We start from the raw sequence: 24302 nt of genomic DNA, 5'->3' as shown, positions 1-24302 counted from the left end.
CACTTCCTGCAGAAAGCCCTGAAGCAGACCTGTGTTGTAATGTCCTCTGTGCAAACCACGTGTGGGTGTTCTGCTGCCATCTCTGGTGCTCACTGCTGTGCAAACCATGCATGGGTATTCCATCACTGCTGCCATCTCTGGTGCTCACTGCTGTGCCAGCCATGCACGGGTGTTCCACCACTGCTGCCATCTGTGGTGCTCGCTGCTGTGCCAACCATGCACGGGTGTTCCACCACTGCTGCCATCTCTGGTGCTCACTGCTGTGCCAACCATGCACGGATGTTCTGTCACTGCTGCCATCTCTGGTGCTCGCTGCTGTGCCAACCATGCACGGGTATTCCATCTCTGCTGCCATCTGTGGTGCTCGCTGCTGTGCCAACCATGCACAGGTATTCCATCTCTGGTGCTCGCTGCTGTGCCAGCCATGCATGGGTGTTCCATCCATGCACGGGTGTTCCATCACTGCTGCCATCTCTGGTGCTCACTGCTGTGCCAGCCATGCACAGGTGTTCCATCCATGCACGGGTGTTCCGTCACTGCTGCCATCTCTGGTGCTCACTGCTGTGCCAGCCTTGCACGGGTATTCCATCTCTGCTGCCATCTCTGGTGCTCGCTGCTGTGCAAACCATGCCCAGGTGTTCCATCCATGCACGGGTGTTCCGTCGCTGCAGCCATCTCTGGTGCTTGCTGCACTGGAGAGAGTGAGAAGATGTCAGAGCTCCTCTCTGCAGAGCTGCCATCCTCCCTGCATCCTGCCCCACTGCCTGGGGAGCAGTCACGGCAGCTGCGTGTCCTGCTGGGCGTGGACGTGGGTAGAGGTGCAGAGGAAGCGCTGGAATGAAAGCTCTGATCTCATGGCACATGGTCAATATCTAAGTTAATTATATAGCTGTCTTCTCCTGGAGCAACTGCAAAGCAAGAGATGGTGGAAATGAGAGCAGCTTCCTAATTTCCTACTAGAAAATAATTGCTAAGGAGAATGAGGCAACTGTTTGCAGACAGGGCTGTCTGTAGACAGTCATGCAGGCAGGACTGCAGATCTGATTTTTCCTACCACCTACTGCTTTTTCAACTGTAAAAGGAAACTGGTGAATAAATAATAAAGATTACCTGTTTCTGTGGAGCGGTTCTCACTAGTAAGTGTGAAGGGAGGTAGCTGCCATGACCTCCTGTGTAGGAGCTTATAAGTGATGGTGCAATAAGCAGCTATCTCAAGAATCATGTGGCTTTGAGGAAGAAGGAGTAATTGCTTCATGTCTATGGCTTTCCTTCTTCACGGCTGTGCTTTTCACAGTGCTGTTCAAGAATCTCCTGCTCAGGTGTGAAGGGAGAGGGTTGTTTGGTGTGAAGTACCCTGCATCACTGTCCCATCCTTGAGATCTGCATGGCAAGGCTTGCCAGCTTGGGCATTGGTAGGGACATGTGCAGTGTGTGATTAATCTGAGAGCTAATTAGGTTCTTACCCTGACTGTACTAACGTGTGTCTCATGGGATGTTCAGATGGGCGTTTAAGATTTCATTCTTCTCCAAGTCTCCCCGTCCAGGCTTTCTAAGAAATAAGGATGTGGATTATTTTAATCTCTTAACTGTTTCTGGGGTGCCCAAAGGTGGTGTTGTCACAAAGTGACTTGTGCTTTTTTGGGACTATTTGAGGAAACTGCCTAGAAAAATTCAACCTCATTCAAATGCCAAGTTGTATGCCTAGGATAACTAATCACTTTTAAAATAGTAATTGTCATTTAAGAAGCCTACTTATTTTAGTCTTTTAGAACTGTTTTGTATAATGTTCAACTCCTTATTTGCATAGTCCTTGGAGTGCTTTGTAGACTGAGTATACTTTCCTAGCTTGGAGTAGAGTCCTACTTTTAATGTGGGATTTTATTAGGAGATACTCATCGTTTTTCCATTTGAGCTTTTGAAGAATCATCAGACCAGCAATTTTAAATTGTGCAAGTGCTGTTCCCCCAGGATATATAGAGTGAATAGTTTTAGGGTTGTTGTATTTTTAATTCTGCACACTGAAACCTTGAGCTTTTATTATCTCATGTACAGATGAGGGAAAGGCCATGTGTGAAATCCTTAATTATTTGCCCTTTTCCAGTCTTGGTTTTGGGAGCTGCACCAGTAGATTCTTTGGATACTCAATGGGTGATTCTTCTTTTTGGAACAATTTTCTTTTAGGAACAATAAGATGCTTAGGTGCAGGGGTATTTTGGTGTCAATACAAATCTCCCATGAAACAGCACTACAGTAAAGCTTTTGAAACTGGAAGGTCTTTTCTTTTATGAGCTATCTGGCCCAACTTACTGAATTACAGGTAAGAGAGCATTCTTTTGCTGAAGTTGCCGGTGTCCTTGGTGAGCCCTGGGCTGTTCTCCCTCTTTCTCCTCTGTGAACGCCCTGCTGGGGAAATTGGCAGTAGGCATCTCAGATACCACAGAGCCTCTGAGGGGACTGGGTTTTATTCCTCACTGCTCCCTTTTTCTCCTGAAGAAATGTTGGTCAGTTTGTCAAGGTCCTTACACTTGCCTGGAGGGAAACTTTTGTTTTCTTTCTCAGAAAGTTCACTGATACTTGCAGTTCCTGTCTCTGGCACCTAAACTTCCCACCTTAAAATGGGTGGGGGATTGTTTAAGTGAGTTGCCATCCACACTGGTTGCAGAAGCCTATTCAGGTATGACCTGACTTTGCTTTGCAAGCTCTGCTGACCTTGGTGAAGCCAGAGGATGTTCTTTTGGGTGCATTGAGAAGCATGGAGGCTGACCACAGAGACAAATGCATCACTGACCTTGCTGCTACATTGCTGTTACCAATTTACCTTCCTCTACCAAGCTCACGTGACAAAGCACAGCTACAGACAAGAGATAAGCTTAAAGGGAAAGAGAAATCAGACTGACACAGATGTTTCACAATCTGAGAGTTGTGTGGTCACCCATGTAAATCAGGTTACAATTAAAGAAAGTTTGTGTTTTACATGCAGGCATGTATCTAATGGCTGCTTGCAGTCGTGTTTAGCTGTTTGGGTGGGTGATTCTAATGCAGATTGCATTCAGAAATATCAATGCAAAGTATTTTAAATTCTTCATGCTCAGTTGCTTGTGCACACCACAGACTTTTTCTTACTTTATTTAAATAACAAGCATGTTCTAGTTATTTTGCCACGTTCTTCTTCATGGAAATAAAAACACAAAGTTGAAGGAACAGGTGATTAATCAAAATGTTGTTGGCTATTTTGTTAAAGTTGTAAAACTAAAGTCAAGGTGATCCTTAAGGATTTAAACTTACATTGAATAGAATTTGGAAGCCAGTTTCGCAAATACCGTTTTTGGGATTCTTCCCTAAATCTTTTAACAGTCACTATGATCATCGCAATTTGTCACAGCTGAGAAAGATACTAACCATCTTTCCATGTGAAAGGAGATGATAGAGAAGAGTGCATAAGTTAAAGGGAAGCAACAAAATTGTTAGACTGCTTTTTACTACCCCGATGTGAAGTTCTCCCTAGGTATTGTCCAGAAGCTCAGAGAACGGAACAGAAAGTGAAACCAGGGTCTGCCTCCATACCAACACAGGCTTCCTGTAAAACCCCTGTGCAGTCACCTGCCTCTGCAGAGAAATAAGGTGAGAAGCCACTGCTAGCACTGTGTTTGCACAGGGGACTTGCTGCTGACACAGCCTGCATCAGCATTCACCCCTCCAGAGGGATGTAGTCCAGAGGGATGTGTCAGATGCTTCCTCCTCAGAAATCACTTGCTCTTCTGAAGAACTAAGTAGTGGCTTCATAGCAGGAATAAGTACTTAGCTGGAAGGAAATGGTGGCATGAAGCAGATGATGCTTTATCTTCAGACAATTGCTCATCACAGCTCTTACACAAGCCTGTGGGGCTCTGTCTTCCCATGCTGCCTGACCAGAGTCTGGGTGAGGTTCTGCCTCACGACTGCTCAGGGGGTGTGCACACAGATAGCCTAAGGCACCGCTGTTGGGGACTTGGCTGTGAGGTGTGCAGCAGTGGATGGAGGGGCTCTGTAGAAAGTCCTTCCCATCTCCCAAAGTAGAGACTCCCTTTGGTGTTTCCAGAACTTGAACCCCTGTACATTTTTGATCTTCTGGTTTTCACACCTGCTGTGAGTGGTGCCACCCTGCCCTGCTCCCCACCAGGAGGGCATTGTGCAGATTGAAGAGTAGATGCTATTAGTGCCAAGCTGCTTGTGTCAGGGAGGAGTGTTGGTGGGGGATTTTTTTGTGGGGATAACTTCTTCCCCATACCCACTCCACACCTTCTTCACTGTCCTGAAAAGTTCTTCCAGTAACTGAGCAGCATCACCTGGCATTGAGGTGCATTGAAATTACATTTCTTTCATCTTCTGTAAAGGACTTCCTTCCACCACTATTGGGCAGAAGGAAGCAGGTGTTCACCACTCACTACTTTCTCCACAGTTTAAGATTTTTTTCTGAGGTTCCTTCTGCTATCAACCTGCCTCCCACAGTTTGGACTTTTGTAGCTAGGCAAAGATGATGCTTTGCATACTTTTTCTAAGCACCCTCCAAAGTGAGTCTCTGCCATCTGAAGGGAACTCTCAGGTGGAAATAAGAGGCTGAGGCTGGGCTGCCTGTCTGCAGTCCCTGTGTGTGCATGGGGCCACAGGTTCTGCTTTCACCTCATGCATCAGCCATGCTCTGAGCAGGGGTCCTGATGGGCAAGGGGGTATTCCCCAGCTGGGTATGGGCATGCAAGGGGTGCTCTCTGGCTTCAAAGGTGGGCAACAGCTCCCTGGCAGCGAGGGAGTGAAGGAGAAGCACCTGGGTTTACTTTTCCAATATATTCAGGGGTTTGCTTATGTTCAGGGTTTTGGGCTCTTTCTCTTTCAGATGTTTGCTTTGCCTTGGGATTCAGGCCACTATGGAAGTGTAAAGTTTAAATGAAAGGTTCCTGTTCCTGTCTGAGGTTTTTCAAGCCAAAAGGTTAAATGGTTTATTTGTCCCTTTCATCTTTCCAAAGTCCTGCAATATATTTTCACTAAGGTGTCGTAATTTGTGATAGGGAGAATACTTGTGATTTTGGGAATGCAACATTTGTGGTGGATGCTGATGCTGCCTGAAAAGGAACTTACATTTTACAGACAGTAGGAAGCAGTTGTTCATGCATTCTGGTTTTTTTTCCTGTCAGAAGGAGCATGCTCCTACAGAAATGAGTGAGAATTTTCCCATTGAAAATTAGAAGGATGAGAAGAACAGTGCAGAGCTGTCACACTAGGAGTCCTTAGTGATGTTGATTCTTTTGATGTAAAGCATCTCACCTTGCACTTGTGAAGATCCTACTCCATAAAATCCCTGTCGGTGAGAGTGGTGAGTTCTGGATGCAGAATGACGACGTAAAGCACATTTCTTCTCTGTGGCTAAGCCTTTCAAATTGTTGGCCCAGAGAGATTATCATTAGAAATTCTGTAGGACAGAGGGTATATAAAAGAGGAAAAGGCCAACATAGCTGATGACTGTTTGCATTGTGCAGACACTTAATGGCATGAAGTGTGCTTCACAGAAGCAAAACACATCAGGAGCATTGAAGGTTTGGCTGAAAGTGGGCATGGCACTCTGACGTTCCAGAGATTTAGTACCTGTGACTTAACATCCTCAACTTACCCGAGTCTAAAGTATAGAATTACAGCTTTCTAATACAACATGGAAGATCAGCTTTCAGGATTTTAAAAAAATATAAAATTTATCTTTTTTTTCCTTGCTAGTATTCCAGTAATGTGTGTGTGTGTGTTTAAGAAAAATTTTACCTCTGCTAGAGGAAAAAATAGAACTTGTAAAAGTTCATTTGTGAAGTCACTAGACTGGCAGAGGGCTAATAAGATAAATTCAGAGTCTGAAGAGGCTAATACTTCAGTTTGCCCAGGAATCTTGGTCTTTAAATCCAGAGCTTCAAGCAAAGTTTTGCTCTGTGTTATATATAAGGATAAGTACAGGAGACCTGATAGGACAGTCTGCGTGAGATGTGTCAGCTGGTGCTTTGCTGTTTTCATCTTCAGTGCCAAGCAACTCCAATTCCTCTTTGGTCAAACAAACTTTTTATTCATCGACGTACAGTTGTTTGCCAGAGCTATTTGCAGTCATGTGTCAGAGAGGGTACAATTAATACATTGTAAAAGTTTTGGGTTTTTTTTAATGGTGTATGCTGTGGAGATTTAATAGAGCCCCGCTGGCAGTGCTCTGAGAACTAGTGCAGGGTAAGGATTTGCCAGATCATAGCTGAGCACTTGAAATTCTTCAACCAGCAAGAAGGAAAAAGTGTGTGAGAGAGCCCGTGGGAACTGTATTTTGGTTCAGCAGCGTCCGCTAACACTGTCAAACTGCCTGTCTCAAAGTGTTAAAGCTGATAAACTGCCAGTAATTATCATTTAGAAAATTAGCGGCTGCCAAAGCCATCACACACATCGCATGTGTTGGTTGGACTGGTTTGAAATTACTTCGCTTTAAAAAAAAAGAAAGAAAGAAAAATTCCCAAGCCTGCATCTGCTCCAAGAATAGCGTGGAGTTTTGACATGTGACAGTTGGTGCTGGCAGAAGTTATTTTGGTTGTTCGATGGGGGATACTTTCTTGGAGTGCGTCACCACTGCTATTTACCGGCCGGGTAACAGGACAATTGAGACCTCTGAATATTTGCAGCAAATCTAAATAAATAACTGAAGTATGTGGGATCTCCTTTCCCTTCCGTTCTCTCTCCTTCCTTGACACTGGACAGAAAGAATTAAAAATACCAGTTGCTAGAAGGAAAACTTTCTTATTTTGCAGTTGATTTCCAGCCACTGCAAAGAAACTGAATCATCGTGGAAGGGCTGGGCAGGGCAGAGCAAAAGCTTAAAGACAACTTTGGCTGCACACCACCATCACTTCATGTCCTCACAATCCTCCCAAACAGCCCACATGTAAAAAACATGGCTTGAGGCAGACCAAATTTCATTGATTTCCTCCCAATGGAAGCTGAGTGCCGCCATGACCAAGATCTAGAGATGATATGAACACAACCGTAGCACCCAGATCTTCCTGTGAAGGGTGGTGATGACTGTGATGAGGGTGGTGAAATGACCATGTAGAAGCTTGCACAATGTTTTTCATGCAGAGGTTTGTGATTTGGTCAGTCATCAATAAACAAGCTGGTGCAAAGTCTCTGAATCAGTGATCTGTAAGTCTGAAGGACTCTGAGTTGTCAGCACAAGAAAATATCACTTACATTTAAGCTTATATTTTAGGTGTACCTTTCTACTTCTGTTGAGTGCAAGGATGTAAAAACTTTGTGTGCACTCTGCTTTTCCCTCCAGGCTGTGGTTCAAGACAGGACTTCTGGGGTGACACAGCCAGCCTCAGAAGTTCCTGCTCACACGTGCTCTCCTGTGTTGCTCACCCATCACTGTTCCATAATTTAAACTAAAACATTTTGGGGTGATTGATAGTAACCCCTTGTGTCTCAAAGATTCAGTGATCAGTGCAGTGTAGCCAACAGGAAAATCAGGTGAACTGAGGTAAATGGAGAATTGCATCAGAACAGCCTCTGCATCTAAGAGATAGGGACAGCTCAGGGTTTATCTTGATCAGCACTTCTGATTTATTTTGGAGGTTCACCTTTTCAATAAGTGATGTTGTGTATCAGCTTAATCAAACTCTTTGTGAAATGCAGAAGGAGAATTTTCTCTTTTCAAACAAAATTTCTGGTACTGTGCAGCAAGTACTCAGGGAGTACCAAATGGGAGTGGAAATGAAAGGAAAACATATTGCATTTCATTATTTCATCTGTGTGAACACTTCACTGTGTCTAATTCTGTTGATCTAAAATTATAAACAAACTTGGCCTGATATAATCTAATTTTCATTATAGACACCAAATGCTATTATGTTCAGCAACAAATTGGCTTAAGATAATTCTGTCTTCACAAAATAAGATTGTAATCAACAGATTTATAGTTTAATAAAGTCTCATGATATATGTATACCCTATAGCTTTTAGAGATTTATTTTCAGTTCAGAGTTCCCATTAGTCTAATTTAAGATTATTGGTACAATAATTTGATTTAAGATATGCCTTTTTATAAACCAACTAAGAGTGTTGTCAGCATGAGATACTGAAAGGAAGCAGTGTGAGGGAACCATCTATGAGATGTTTTATTGCAGAGTTGTTGATGGATGAGACTTAGTGACAAAAATACAGTGAGAGCCTGTGTTCTCTCTAAAGTTTGCAAAGGGCAGGGGGTACTGAGGATATGTAGAGTCCCAACTGGGAAAAGTGAGGTTATTTTAGTCTGAAATAATGCTTTTTGCCAAAATATAAAAACTTTTTGTAGGTTAAAAAGGCTTTTTTCATTATTTTCTCTTTTCTAAGTCAGTTTAAACTGTAATCTCTGAACACCAGGGTCTAGTTTATTGGCCAGATAGCACTGATCTTGAGATATAAAAGCTCAACAACAGAACCCTTACTGATAGGGATATAGAAATCAATTGCATCTTATTTATGTAAGTACTTAAAAGAAATTAGGGATTTGTCTGCGTGTGCATGTTTTAGTTTCTGATTTATTAATCTACTATTTTTGTGCTTTGAAACACAAATCTGCTTAATTTTGCTTTTTTTCCAAATTTTTTTTTGTTGTTGTTTTTTTAATAAAATCATAGAATGGTTGGAAGAGACCTTAAAGATCATTTAGCTCCATCCACTCTGTCAAGGGCAGGGACACCTTCCACAAGACCAGATTGCTCAGAGCCACATCCAACTTGGCCTGCAACACTTCCTGGGATGTGGCACCCACAGCTTCTCTGGGCAACCTGTCCCAGTGTCTCACCACCTCTGAGTAAAGAATTTCTTCCTTATATCTCATTTAAACCTACTCTCAGTTTAAAGCCATTCCCCCTTGTCCTGTCACTATATTCCTTTGTAGAAAGTCCCTCTCCAGCTCTCTTGCAGCCTCCTTGTTGGTACTGGGAGGTGAATAAGGTCTCCCTGGAGCCTTCTCTTCTCCAAGCTGAACAACCCCAGCTCCCTCAGCCTGCATACAAAAGAGAGATGCTCCAACCCTCTGATCATCTTCATGGGCTCCTCTGGACTCCCTGCAGAAGGTCTGGGGCCCCAGAGCTGGATGCAGCATTCCAGGCACGTCTCACAAGAGCAGAGGGACAGAATCTCCTGCCTGGCCGTGCTTTGGATGCAGCCCAGGACAGAGCTGGCTCTCTGGGCTCTGAGCACACGTTGCTGGATCATGTTTAGCTTCTCATCCACCAACATCCCCAGGTCCTTCTCCTCAGGGCTGCTCTCAATCAGTTTTCCATCAGGCCTGTATTTGTGTTTGAGACTGTCCTGACTTTCATTGCACTTGGCCTTGTAGAATGTCATGAGATTTGCACAGTTCCACCTCCCAAACCTCCTAAGGTCCCTCTGGATGACACTCCTTCCCTCCAGCATGTTGACTGCACCACAACCTGGTGCCAGCAAACTTGCTGAGGGTGCAGTCTTGGGCCTGCAGTTTTCTCAGCTTCTTGTCTGAGCAAACTGGCAGAAATAATTAATTAAGCTTGCGTAGTAAGCAGACTGTGGATTTGGGTCATTTGTAACAAATAGGTGAGACTTCATGTAATGATTTTGCTAATGTGATGAGGTTTGTGAAACTCACAGGAATGTGAGTTTCTAGCTGGCTGGCTGTGTGTGATCAGAATTAAGGTATGTATACCTTCATTTCAGAAAGTGTAAGAAATATGTACATATTGCTCTGATTTGAGATGTTCTGAAGGGCTGGCTGGGGAGAGACCGGGTTCTGTCCCTCTTGGTTTTTCCCTGTGCTCTTTCAAGGAACTGTAATCTTCCTTAGGTATACTTGGATTAACGCTGCCTAAGAGCCTGTAATTAAACATTCAGGGCTTGAGGAACCTGGAAAGAGCAATCCCGCTTGATCCTGTGTGTCCATGGGCAAGGAAGGCACAGCTCAGAGCTGTGAGCAATAGCCACGGCACAGGCAGCTCTGTCACTGCAAGGCTGAGGGGGCTGGGGAAGGGTGCTGGGACTGCTCTGGGCTCAGGCCATCAGTCCCTTTTGTGCCACTGCACAGGAAGACCCTATCTCCAGTATAACTGGAGCCAGCAGGGTGTATGTCAGAGAGCTTCCCTTTCCCCATGCCCCCCTTCACCCACGCTTTTAGAGTAAAGAGAGGGTTTCTCTGGCTAAAAAGCTGCGTTTCACGAGGACAGGAACCAAGAGACAGTTCATTTCTATGGCAAGATGCTATAAATAGCTTGCTCTGTTAACATAAATTCTTTTCTGTGAATCCTACAATCAGGGTTTTATTCCAAGCCTACAAAATGCTTTGTATACCCTTGTTACTTTGTACGTGCTGGTGCTTCCCCCCATAAAATGAGAGGTAAGCCTGACACTTGCAGGGCAGCACTGCAAGTTCTGTTGATAAAGGAGCCAGCCTTCCTAAACAGGCCTGTTACAGTCTTAATTTTTTACATCACTAATACCAAAAGGACCAATGGACATTTTAAAGGCAAGTAGGGCAGGACTTGCTGAAGTTCACACACAGCAAGTTTTTATTTATTCACCCAGGCTGCAATGTTTTCTACTGCTCTGCTCTCTACTGATGCTTACAGTGAGTCTGGGTCAGAAGCTGTAGCTACTGCAAGCCTTGAAAGCTTTGCAGGGCTTTTAGGAAGCTTGTAATTGCTCCACTGTGAATCCTGGAGTGAGAAAGAACTTGCCTAGGAGGAGAATGTCTTCTCTTACTGCTCATGCAGTGAAAACTCTACGGACATAAATGGTCCCAGCTGTATGGTATGCATCTGTCACTCTGCACCTTCTTATTTTCTTCCTTTTACATAGTCCTGGTACTGGAAGCCCTCTTCTTGGGAGATGAATTTCAGTTTCCATTTAAATCCATTTCTGCATTTGACTATCTGGTGCTCAGTCCACATCCCTTCCCCCTCTTTACATGAAATGGAATCCAATGAGCTGTTGAAATTTTCAGAGAGCTGAAAGATGTGACCCAGAGGTGTCTGTCCGGAAAAGGGAAATGCTTTGGTGTTCAGGCAGTTGATAGAACACACGTGTTTATGAGGAACCATTACTTTTTGTCCTCTTCTTTTAAATGCATCCATCTGGTTGTAGAGAGCGCTGTTTTCACTCCCCATACACGTGTATGGCAAGGTGAAATGCAGATCCCTTTTTTGGTACCCTTGCATGCATGAGGTGTTTCAAAGTACTTGTAGCTCTCTGTCTGTGAGGGTGGGCTGGATGTGCAGCAAGCAGTGGAGAAGTGCAGCAAGCATGTGTAGCATGGGGAGAGGAAGCAGACCAAGTACACTGGTCGTTGTCCAAGGTGAAAACTGCAATGTGTGGTGAGCAGGGTGTCTTGACATGCCAGTAGCATTCCTGCACAGACTGCTCAGCTGCAGTGCCAATGGCTTTGTGGGACTGTTGTGATCCCAAATTCTATGGACAATTTGTCATTTGATGTAAAAGTATATGCGAGGAAAAGGAACCGGATGTTTTTATCATGTACAGTTTAGATTTAAAATATGACTATTGATTAGCTGCCGATGATGGTGTTTATTGTTGAAATCTTCACAACTGGCCCTTGCAGCAGCTCCCAGATTGTGCAAATGGTTTTTTGGAGGGGAAATTAATTAGCTGGCTTGCATATTCCAAAGAAAGAGGAAAAAAAGGTCTCCTCTCTTTGTTGCTCTCAGGCGTGCATCCTTGTTTTTTCCATAGGATTGTTATGGATATATACTTCCAGGGATTGTACTGTCAGCCTGTACCATTCATGCATTTTGTGGAGTTCATAATCGAATGCGTTCAGGGCTGAAAGTGGCACACGTGCTGCTCTGAATGCTCCTTCTCAGATGTCTCCTGCTGCTGGTAACCCACATTCTGCAGCTGGAGGCTGCGCTCCAGGCATGAATGGGGCGTCTTGTGCTTCAGCCAGGCGGAGTGAACTTGATTCTAGGTCAAAATCAAATGTGACATTTCCTAAATGCGTGAGTCCAAGCTAGTTACAGCACTAAAAAGCAGAGCCTGTGAGTACTTTCTGTGTGTAATTTCTCAGTGATTTGCAGTCTATTTTACTCAAGATGGGAGGGACATTGAATGTGGGTTTATTATTCTGGTTATACCTGCAAAACTGAGAGTAGGAAGAAAACAAACCAGTGTCACCTCATCACATAGGGGGGCAAAAGTCTTACCCTTACAGTACCAAAAAGCCACTTCTGTTGTTCCAGGGTGAGGGTATCCTGTTTACAAACAGTGGCCTAGATATTACCTGCCAGCACAGCTCCTTAAATCCGCAGCCTGCTTCTCTCTGCTGCGCTGTTCTTCCCCACAGCCCTCACAGGCACAGCGAGAGCAGGCAGTGACCCAGATGCGCTGCTCTCAAAGTGCCATTTGTTCCCAGCACTCAGCATGCTGGCAGATTTGACACATGGCTACACACGCATCCATCACTAGACCAAAATACGCCTCTCCCGTGCTGTAAGGGGTGTTGTATCAGATAAGCCACTGCTGACAGAGCCAGTAGCTGTTCACACATCCTCTGAGGTGTGTGGCAGTGTGGGTGCATGGGACACCTGCCCTCCGAATGTGGAAGATTTGTTGAGCTGCATGATGCAGTCCTGGTGCTAATTTTTTTTTTTTGACTGCTTAAACTTTCCAGGGGGTTAGCGGGCAAGAATTTTGCTACTACATGCTTTGTTACCAATGCTACGAAAAAAGAAAAAGGAGAAAGGCCTTTTTCCACTTCTGTTTTCTATCAGGGAGTACAGAGCTGTGTTCTTTCTCTTCTCCTATTCTGACTACAGCTTTATCTCTGATTCCTTTGTTACATGTATGTATGCAAATGTGTTTATACAAATATGTATTTACACACACACACACACACACACACACACCCCACACATATAAAATCACCAGTCATAGATACATAGGTATATAAGGTTGTTGAGACTGGAACATAAAACTAGTTTTCTCTTCCCTCATCCAAGCTATAACCTCTATCAGTCCTTTTACACTTCTTTGTGGATACCAAGCCACCAAGTCTCATTCAGCATGACTAAACAGATATCCATTGATACCTCTCTTCCTTCCTCCACCTGCAGCTTTCCACATTATCTCACACTGCTGTTGCCATGGACAACATCAGTGTCCCTCAGCCAGGCCAAAAGCTGTCCATCTCTTAGTTCCCTGTGTCTTTGCTCTGCGATCAGCCGATTCTTCTTGCATACAGTGTCTTTATAAATGCCCTGTGCTATCCACTCCACACAGCTGAAATTCACATCTAAGTACTCATTTGTTGTCTTGAATTACTGCAACATCATTTTCTCTGGCGCCTTCAGATTGTAATTCCATCTGTCCAGAATGTCTTCACTAAAGAAATTTGTCCCATTTCCTCATTTTTTAGCAGTGTAACCTTCCCTACACACTCCTAAACTGATTTCATCATTCAGCACAAGATGCCTATCTTTATCACCAAAGACCTCCCTTCCTCTCTATTCCCATCTGTCAGCCAGCTCCAAGAGGGCATCTTTCTCCTCCAGCCTCCTGTGATGCCTGTCTCCTCCAGTGCACGAGCTGCTTTCTGACATGTCACTACAGATTTTCTGCTGACCTAGCCCATCCGGTTAATATCAGCAGGACTACTTTCTTCTTGTCCTTTATGTCTCTCCTTTGAAATGTTCTCTTTTTGTCTGGGATGCAGGCAATGCAGAGCAGCTCACCGCCCATCTTCAGCTTGCACAAGTAGTAAGCACTCATTGTAATTTTAGACCTTATTGAGATTAAGGCCTTAACCAGCATCTCCTGTCACTGCAGGCTTTTAAAAATAGGCTCAACATGCCCGGTAATAGCAGCATGGTTGTAACCATGGCAATGCAAGGAAGGCAGGGTTTGCAGGCAGGGATCTTACCAGACCAACTGGCGTGTCTGAGGGCTGGACCAGGGCGATGCAGGGGAGAGGCTTCAGGCTCAGCAGGGAACTGTGAGCCTCAAAACACATCTTTTTTCCCCCAGCCAGGTCAGGTGGCCTGATAAAAATAATAACATAAGTGTAGTTGTTCTGCCTTGAGCAGGGAAGCTGCCTGGATGGTCATTCAAGGTCCCTTTTGCTCCTGTAGCTGTTTTAACAGGCAGAGCTGACTTCTCCTTGTCCATGTGCCCTGTGTTCTGATCTTCTGCTGACACCAACAGAAGGCCTCTGAACATCAAGAAACCAGAATATCCTCATTAAGGATCTTCTTGGAGGGTAGGAGAGTAATGTATCGCTCTTTGAGCCGAGGCTGGCTTTGTGCAGCAATAAAGCATGAATATTAAACAGGAAATCAATGACACTTCTGAAACATGTCTGAGACAGAAATCCAGATGCTGTATGAGGATATAGGCCCTTAAGCCTTATGTCTGTGCTACTCTTTTTTTTTTTTTTTTTTTTTTTTTTTAAAGCTGCGTCTGCATATTGGTGGTGTAAGATGTGGGCATAGCAAGAGAAAAACCAGATATTTCAGCCCAGTTTCCTGAGGAAGTGGGGGCTAGGCTGTAACTCAGTGTGTTTGTACACCAGTCCTCCTCTTTATAAGTTTGCAGGCTGCCTCCAGCCAGGGAGGGGCCTTCAGGGCAGCATTTGCCTGCCCTGCCCTTTCTCCAGGCATTAGCTGCTGCAGGGACGTGGGCTGGGCGTGCTGGCAGCAGGAGCAGGGAGCTGCAGACCCCTGGAGCAGCTCAGCAGTGGCTGCAGCAGGGCTTGTGCAGTGAATGCAACTGCCCACCAGGCATCTGGGGCTGTGGGAGAGCCAGGAGCACTGGGATGCAGTGTGGGAAGGACTCTCATTGTAAAGTTAGCATCACACGTCCAGATGAGCTGGAAATTCACTTGCATTAGTTCCACTGATCAGGCGTTCGCTTAATCTTGAAAAACAAAAGACAAAAAAAATAGGGAGGTTGTACTGAATAGTGATGACATTTTAAATCCTTAGAATATTTCAACAAAATAAATGCTTTTGTGCAGCTTCTGCACTGCAAAGAGGTTTATATTAATGTAGCACAATCCTGGAATTACATGAGCCTTGTGTTTTTCTGGTTCACACTGGGACACTTGCTTTCTGAGGGAAAACCTGTTGTCTTTAAGGGCAGTGTGAAAGAATAAAGATTTGATCTAGAGCTTGAGGCTGAAGCATTACATCAGTGCAAAATCTTTTCATTCATAGTTCTAGTGTGTTGTCCTGAGAATTTAATTTCCTGTTTGCACTATGGGAGAGTCTTTTTTGGAAGCCACTGAAGAGCAGGGATAGTTGTTTAAGGTGTTTTTTGAAGGTAAATTGTCAAAATACAGTAAATTTTGTGGTTGTTCCTTTTATTTATGTATGTATTTATTCATGTTATTTCCTGAATATAGAACCCAGCAACATAAAGTCTCATCATTAAAGTAAGTAAATAAATAATAAGTGAAGTAGCATGAGGGACAGCCCTCTTTTTTTTTTTTTTTTTTTTTTTTTTTCACTCATCCCCATCCTCAGCCCATTGGTGATTTTTTTCCTGGGTTTTGCAATGCTTCTCAGATTTCAAGGTTATATTCCCTTCCGTTTTGTCTTATGTGACAATGAAGGACCTTATTTGTTTTCTTTACTTGTCTCACTATTTAAAAAAATAAACCAGAAAGTCAAGTTTTTTTGTTCTTCTATTTCCAGTACTCTTGTTTGTTTTGAAACTTCCAGAAAGAGATAAGAACAGCTTAAGAAAAATGTTCTCCAGAGTAATCCCTTAAAGAGCAGCAAACAAACACTGCAGATTGGTCCTAAAGGCTGTGCTTCCTTTCTGGGGAGGGAGAGAGGTGGGGAGAGAGGATGTTTTCTTTTTAGCTGTGCTCTAATCATCCGATCTGGGATTTGATAAGCTCCACACGTCTGAAACCGCTGCCTCCTCCTGTCTTCCCCCTTCCTGCCTCTCAGAAGATTAAAGTGAACATGGCAAAAAGGAAACAGTTTATTTTCAGCTTGTTGTAGTTAATAATTAGTTTACAGTGCAGCATTCTCATTGTTTGTATTCTAATCGTGTTGCTATATTCTTTTCTTACACTGTTTACTTTTCACATCACAGGCCTTCTTTGATACAGAAATAGGTTTACAAATAGCCCATTCTTGCAGAATATCAGCCTCTTTTCAACATTTTTGTGTTGCACATCGGGAAGTGTGGCACATGTAGGTGGGGTATCTTCTGCAAAGGCTCACCTTGCCTGCCCCCCCATGCTTTCTTTTCACTCTGGGACAATTTGGAATTGCAGCAGTTGTGAAACCACAATAGGAAGCGATCAAGCCATTAAAGTATTGCATGTACAAGATATAAGTATCATTTGGCTCATTTAAAATTAGCTAAATCCATGTATTGGCTGAACTACAAGAAGTCCTCAGTAAACACACCCAATTTGTCCTAAGAGATACTTGTGCTGAATTCTTTTAACCTTTAAAGCCTTGAAGTAAATTTGCCAGGACTTTGAGTCTGTGTGTTCCCATGTGTGTATTCTTAATGATTTCTTCCATAATGGGAATGACTGACATTATGGGTACTGTAATATTGCAACACCAGCATATATATTCTATATATATTCTCTGTGTATGTGTTTATTGTATGTCATGGAAGAAATGTCCTTAATTAAAACCATGCACACTGATCAAAGCACAAAAATATTTATTGTATAACTAAGATTCTCTCATAAGGGGAAGGGGAAATTTGTTTATAATAACAATTTCTTATAAAAGCAAAATTTTGTATACAAAATCTACATTTGCTTTACACTGTAATTGCACTTCTAAATGGCCTTTACTGCTTCTGCAGGAGGTTTGTAAATACACTGTTTAGCCAGTTTCTGCTAAAGGTCCTTCTGTGTCAATCCTGTATCTTTAGAAGGAAGGCATTTTCTTCTCTAAAACAAACTGGAAAATCAATTATTAAAACAAAGGCTTCTGAAACCTTGAATTATGCATGGGGTTTTTTCCCCTGCTGTATTTTTTAACTTTTATAGTGATGTGAGCACCTATTTCTGGCCATAGAAGTGTTTCACTGATGCCAGTGGGATACTGGGCAGGTAGGGATGAGCAGGCTGGGGGTCTGGGAGAGTGACGCAGCACTGGCTGTAGCCACCATGTCCCCACATCACTGTCTGCCTGTGCCTTCCCTCAGCCCCAGAGATCCCCAGCAGCATTTCTAGGAGCCAGCTCAGAGGGATAGAGAGTTCAGTCTATTTTTAGGACTATGATCTCCATTCATTCATTTTTTAAAAAATTGTTTGGGGCATAGTACTTCTCGTTTTTCTGCAAAGTGAAATGCAAGTGCTCTTCCCATAATTAATGAAGTTCTTTTTTCTACTATTTTGAGAACTGAAGTGTGTTGCTGCAATCACATGCCCCTCATATGTGGCACTCTCAGTCTGAGTGCCTGCTCAGTATTGAGCTTGCTAATAGCTTCCCCTATGGCTGCCCACGGCCTCCTGACGCAGGGACAGGAGTTCCAGGGCAGGCTGAGCTGTGCTCAGCATGGGCTGCCTTTCAGCTCACACACAGCTAGCTGCACTCTTGCCTCTCTCCCCAGCAGTGTGGATGACCAGGGGTGCCACAGGGTTTGGGTTCTTCTCAGAACACTTTCAAAGGGCAGGATTTAAGAGTGGGCCTCAAGTGCCATGGCCTTTCTGTCACCGGTGGCTTCACTGTGCCATTCTCCACTTGCTCACCATAACCACCGGCTGTCCCACAGAGGGTTTCTTAAAGCTGTTGGCATCTTTTGATTCTTTGCATCTGCCTCTGCTGGGTCAGTGTACACATCCACCCTCTCTGCCTCTGCTGGCGCTTTCCAGGCAGGAGTTGCTGTTGGATGGTGCTGCATTTCCAGATCCCAGCTTTATGCTTTCAGCTCTGCCATTACAAAGCCAAGCTGATGCATGGAAAAGGAGTTGTGGGTGAAGATTTTATTTAGTTTATCCAGTTTGAAAGTAGAGAAAGGCAGAAGGTACTGATATCACTGATACTGAGCTGGCAGTATTGAAGGGCTGGAACTGCCTGGGTGAGGGGCACAGCCCAGGGTGAAGGAGAGCAAGCAGCTTGGGCAGGGCTGGGAGCCACAGAACATGGGCAACAGCTGACAGTAGCACGTCTGCTAAAGGTGAGTCAATATAGCAGCTCAGCTTTTGATCTTTAGCACAGTTTGTGGATTTCTTTCTCTTCACAGCTCCATTTTATTAAATCAGAAAAAGTTTGAGCAAAACCTCTGTTTTCCTGGTGTTTTCTTCCCACGTTTCCTGTTTCTTAAGACTTGTTGCCACTGCAGTGGTGACTTGGCATCTGAGTTCCTTCTGCTCCAAATGGAAAGGGCAGACGTGTTTTTAGACAGGAACAAGTTTAATGGTGCAGACAAACATTCTTGTTTTGAAACTATTAAACTACTTTTGGACTCCTTTAACAGAGGGACCTAGTGATCCTTATTTACATCCTGCATGTGCGGAAGCTTTCCAGTAACTCTTTTAGGAACCCAGTGATTTTGACATGAAAAAATGCAGAGTGCCTCTCCCATAGCTCCTGTCCTCTTTCCAAGTTTTGGCACTGTTGCGTGGGAGGACAAACCACTAGAATAGTATTGTCTTAGTCTAAGTTTTCTAATAGTGTTGGTGGTTGGTGTTTTTTTCCTTTGCTGTTGTCCAGGGGTGTGTCTGGACTTGTTGCAAGAGCAGATTTTGTTGGGAGCTTTCTCTTTCTGCCCTCAGCTCTCTCTCCCCAAGCCTGTTGATGACAAGGCTTTTTCACATCATGTGCCAGCTATCTGGGACCTCACTTAGAAAAGGGATGGTTTCAGGCTAACAGGGAGGCTTTTGTCTCTGTGTAAGAACAAGCCTATAAGCTTCCCTTAAACTTTAAATGTTTTATTGTTGGAAAGCTTTCAGATGTTCACAGGATAAGGGCTCTTTATATGTAATCTGGCATTGCACAGTAAAGGATTACTTTATGTAAGTTAAGATGTGCAGTTCCTTTATAAACTGGCTGTGTGAATTCAGCATGTAGGATATTGGTTTTCTCCTTCTGTTCAGTGTTGCTTCTAGAAGGGATTTCTTGGTTTCGGTCAGTTGGAGGTTTTTTTGGTTAGTTGGTTTTTGGTTTTAGTAAGGTTCCAAATCTTAGGTGATGGGAATAGGTGGAATATGCTGCATGTGCTCTATTAAAAACTGAACGTGTGTGCTTCCATAGATTTGTTCAAACAGCCAGTGTCAGCAGAGTCCTGGGTGACAGAATCTTCAAGCAGTCCGTAAAGAGTAGCTTGATATTGCTAGAGCAGAGTCCTAGTAACCTACTACTGAAAAGAACTTTTTGGACCAATTCATGGCCCCAAATCTGTGTGGTATGATGTAGTGTAACATAAGCATGACTGACATTGAAACAGATAAAAAAAAGCAGGCTATTACTCTGAAGAGACTAACCAACACTTTCTTTTCAAAGTGGATCCAGCTCATTTACTGGTTACACATCCTGATCCAGACATGTTCCTTTGTAAACTGTTCAGCATGAAAAACTTAATCTTCCTAGTTTTTGCCAAGTAAAATAGCAGCCCCAGCACCAGGAATGCCTGCTTCTACTTGAGGTTTGAAAAAACAGCAGCAGAAGCATGTTGCTAATAGAAAACTGACAGATGTTCATAATTATGTAGATTTTCTTCTGTGTTTGAGTGCCATAAACTCAATTGCATCTACTGGCATTTGAAAAGTATGTAAGACCACTTATGACTTCAACCAGCCACTTCCTCCAGCTGGGTGAAACTCGTATGAACTGCAACATGTACCAGGCCAGCACCCTCTGTGTGTGGCTGTTTTTATGCTTTCAGTCATGTTATTATCTGTTTTCAATGGTGAGTAAATTGTCACTGAACAGATTTTGCTTCAATGAACAATCAGGAGTTTTGTGGGTTCCCATCTAGGATTATTCACAATGCATTTGATTCAAAGACCTTTGAAGTTGGTGAGTGCTGATGGATTTGGGAGTGGAGGGTTGAGAAAAAAGCATTTACCATGTCTGCTTTCAGTGATTTCTCTTTTGTCAGTAGTAATAAACTTAATTCTGATCCCAGTATGAACTGACAAAAACACATCTGAAAGCTGATGAGGAAAAATAGAGGTTGTCTCATGTAGCAGACAATGTCATGAAAGCGAACACGCAAATGATGTCTAGTTATGCTGCTTGCCACATTGTTTCACAAAATACTTCTTTACAAAAAGAAAGTGACTTTTCCACAAGCTACATAGCTACACTGCTGATATATATGTAACACTAGGAGGGGGATACGGGTTTTTGGTGAAAGGTGGCAATTTGTGGAAGCTTGTCCTGCCTGCAGGAAAAGGCTGGTCCTGGCAGATAATAACTCTGATTGTCCCCCAGAAGTGTTTTGCTTTTCTTTAATGTTTCAAATCATGTCGCTCTGAGATTCAGCACAACTTTTCGTGTCCATTGGTGTGCTAAGGATTTTCTGTGTCTTACCATGTAGGAGGAGATGCTTTCATTTGGACACTGGTTGGACAAACTGTTTGTTTCCTCTTCTATTTGTTATACTAATTGTAACTGGTGTGCCTTGAGGCCTGTATTAATTTATTTTGCATCTCCTGTGCTGTACTCTCCAAAGTGAGCAGAGCTTTTCTAAAAAGTGCTCATTAAAATTTGGAGATATGTATCATGATCCAAGCCTTCAAGAAAAAGGAATATTTCCCCTACATTCTTGGGTAGAATGAAAATCATTAAGACTGAAATTGAATTCTGTATGGGCCCCCAGACTGAACACAAATAAAGAGTGAATAATCTTTGGTTTACTCTGCATGCTATGTCCTGCCCTCACCCTCAATTATGCAGCAAAATACTTCCCTTCCCTTCTCCCTCCCTGTTCCGCCTCCAAGCCTCTCTTCTCCTTTGTAGCCGAAGAGATACAGCACATTTTTCATCATCTAAAATCAAGCAAAAGGCTTCCCCAAGCTTTCTATCTGCCATCCCTACAGTTGTGAAAATCCTGCAAGGCTAGAGAGATGGCAAATTGTGTGGCTGCCTTAGATTTAACAAGACACCTCTTTCCCTAGCCTTCTTGCTAGTTTTGGTCATAGGTGGTCTCAGTGAAAGGCTTGGGCCAGGCTCCCTTGGCGTGTATTAAAGCAGCAGCATGCTGTAACGTGGGAATGTTACATGTTACAAGTGGAGCTGTACTCTTGGTCCGTCCTTTCCATCTTTTCCTCCCTTTTAACCTAGAGTCAGCACAGGCTTTATTTTATTTTATTTTATTTTATTTTATTTTATTTTACTTTATTTTAATTTTTTATTCTATTCTGTTCAGTCACTCACAAGCTTGTCTGAAGAATTTCCCCAGTTTGGTTTAGTCCTGGTTGCTGCACAGGCAGTTGTGCTGGGGTGAGAGAGGAAGGGAGCGCTGCCAGGGCTGCATCCAGAAGCTCCACACCAGTGCTGGGGGGAGTTCAGCCCCTTTTGGCAGTGGTGCCAGCCCTTGTCTTTCAAGCATTCCTGGGACAAGCAGCATGAAGTACAGAGTTCCCTTATTTGTCACTCCTCTAAGGAAAATTTTAAATCAGTCTCATGGTGTAGAAGAAAATAATGAGCTAATCCTGAGTTGAGGTGCCATTGGATTGTTTTGGACCTGGCTCATTACTTAAGCTTCTAACTTTTCTGCATGCAGATTTTATCCAATTAGTTCGGAGGCAGAAGTAGAGTTTCTTGACTTGATGTTTTCTTTCCAGGCCAAATGCCTGGAAGCTAGGGAGGGAAATAGATGGTGCTGGAATAATAACCACCTTCCCTGAGTTTGAGCAAAGCAGTTAAGACCCACTTTTTTTTTTCAGTGTTTTCATAAACTCTGCCAAGCTGTACAAAAGGTGATGGGAGAGGAGGGGGTGTTCATTTTTTTTCTTTATTCCTTGATATACCCACTCTTTTTCTCAATTGCTAAGCAAGGAAAGCAAGCAGAGACGATGCTTACATTTTTGCTTTTCTGTTAGAAAATATCTGTCTCAAAAATCTCTCACAACAGCCTCCTCTGATTTGTAATTTTTTTTCTTTTCTCCCCACCCTGATCCCTCTGCTCAAATGAAGTCTGAGCTTTATAATATCAAATGCCTGCTTGCTAATCAGGACTTAGAGCAATGTGATTCAGTTTCCATGTTTTAGAGGAATATTTATTTGGTTATTCCTTAATAGAAATTCTAATTTCGTAACTGCTTTTTATGTAATGATGACCAGTAAAAATAACTTGATTTAAGAAGCCATTCCCCTTTTGTTTCCTGTTTATGCCTACAGCGTCTTTCAGGAGAGGTGCTGGCACAAGAGTTGCTGTTTCTGCAGCTGAGGCAGGTTTTCATGATCAGTAGTGCAGGGCTCCAAGTCATCTGTGTATAGGTGTGAAGTTACTCCTCCAGCAGTAATTTCACAGATACCTCTCTGGCGAAAAGTTCAGCCACGTACTTGGGGGAGAATGGCACTTAGAAGCAGTTCAGATTTAGTCTGGCTTCACTGGTGTGGCTTCACCTGAAAGTGATGTTCTTCTCCATTTGCTGCACAGTTACCCCTCCCAACCCTGAGCACCAGCAGAATCCTTGCCTCCTCCCTCTTCTAGGAGTTTACAAACTAAACGTTTTAACATCATTGTTAGTCTGTGCTCCATGAGTTATTCTTTCAAAGATTTCGCCTTAAGGGAAAATGAAGCTTAGCTGTCATTTGAAATTTACTCAGGGTCGGCAAAATGATGGCATTTGTCACTTTTGCTCTCCATCTTCTTCAAACGGGCCCTAGTGTGTGTCAAGCTGGATATTGTGTTGGCTTCCTCCTTCTCCCTCTTTGTTCTCCTAGAGAATGCCAAGTAATTAATACAGTCTAAAAATGAAGTGTGGCACAACCCCTTTTTTCCCTTTGTGTTGTTTTCAAACAAGGGGCTGTCATGAACCTACGTGCATCCAATTCCAAAACCAGTTTGTTAAAACAAAATGACTTAGAGATACTGGGTTGACCAATTTTTTTAGGGTTGGATCTGAAATAATTGGCACACTTGCTGTGTGCTGCTGTATGTTTCTTGTTGTTGACCTTGTCTCCCTGAAGTCTGGATAGCCATCATGTCGGTGACAGTGATGTGTCTGAGCAGTCTGAGGGAGTCCTGCAATTATTTTAATATTTTGCATAATACTAGTGGAATTCAATAATTAGTTGTGAAGGTTCAGATCTAATTGCCTCCTTCCCTAAACCAGGAAAAATGGTGGAAGTTGGTGATAAATGTTAGTAGAGAGAGAAGAAAGTGTCATATAATTTGTGGTGTTCCAGTCACTTATTATTTTTCTCCTTCTCTTTATTTTACAGGGCATGTTTTCAAGCCATTTGTGAGGAAATGTGGTGAATGTAAACTTGCTCTCTTCGGGGGGGAAATTGTGGTAAGTGGTGCTGTCTTGATTAATTTTGGTTTTCAACAAAAATTTCAGAAAGGTTGTTTTAGCTTTCTTCAGTTTTAATTTTTCTTTTATTATTTTTTTTTAGCTCTGGAAAATAAAGAGATATAGTTGATTATATGTGTTCTTTCTCTGGTACAGAGACTCACAGTATGAGAAGCATTGACAGAGAACAGCATGCTGGGCCTCAGGGCAAGGAATGTGTTTTCATTTGCTCCAGTGGCATCTGCTTATTGTGTTTGTAGCTGTTCCATTCTGTTGAAGAGTGGTTGAGCTAAAACCTGGAGTAGAAGAAATAAAAAGGCCTAATTAAAAAACAAGGGGTGCAAAAAAAAAAGCATGCTAGCTGTGTAAAAGACCAGGAGAAAGGTAATGCAGAGGGAGTATGTATTTCCCAAAGTGATGGGGGTGTCCAGTCCCTCTACAATCTTTCCATCTCTTCCCAGAATGTCTGACTGACACCCTTGCCATGTGGAACTGGGATGATTTGCTTATGTCTGAGAGATAAGGAGACAGTTAATGTGTGTTATACCAGTTTTCCTATTCCTCCTTTCCATACCAGATGACAAGCTTTGCTGCTTGTCTGACCGTATTGTATGCAACACTTCCAGAGGCATCAGCCTCCAACAGACTTCCCTCAGTGCTCTGGAAATATTACACACCATGTGTCTGTGCTGCTGAGCTGCACCACTCTGAAGTAGGAGGAGAGGGAGAAGAGCAGGAGGTAATTAGTGGCATGTCCCAACTAGAGGGAAGTGATTCAGAGAAAGCCCTTCAAACCTGCAAAAAATGAATGCTGCAGATCTGGAGCAGTTAGTGGGCTCAT

At 43.3% G+C, this 24302-nt stretch overlaps 1 protein-coding gene across 3 annotated transcripts in view; it reads left to right on the top strand.

The window, feature by feature from the left end:
• Positions 1-24302, top strand: part of FYN (FYN proto-oncogene, Src family tyrosine kinase) — a 138675-nt gene that overhangs the window by 37449 nt on the left and 76924 nt on the right. For all 3 annotated transcript variants that reach the window (XM_063151021.1, XM_063151020.1, XM_063151022.1), the window contains exon 2: positions 23391-23461. The gene's annotated coding sequence lies outside the window, so the exon portion shown is untranslated. The remainder of the gene's footprint in view (positions 1-23390; positions 23462-24302) is intronic.

Source organism: Melospiza melodia, chromosome 3, assembly GCF_035770615.1.
Source record: "Melospiza melodia melodia isolate bMelMel2 chromosome 3, bMelMel2.pri, whole genome shotgun sequence".
Taxonomy (NCBI): domain Eukaryota; kingdom Metazoa; phylum Chordata; class Aves; order Passeriformes; family Passerellidae; genus Melospiza; species Melospiza melodia.
This window is presented reverse-complemented; position numbering and strand designations above follow the sequence as displayed.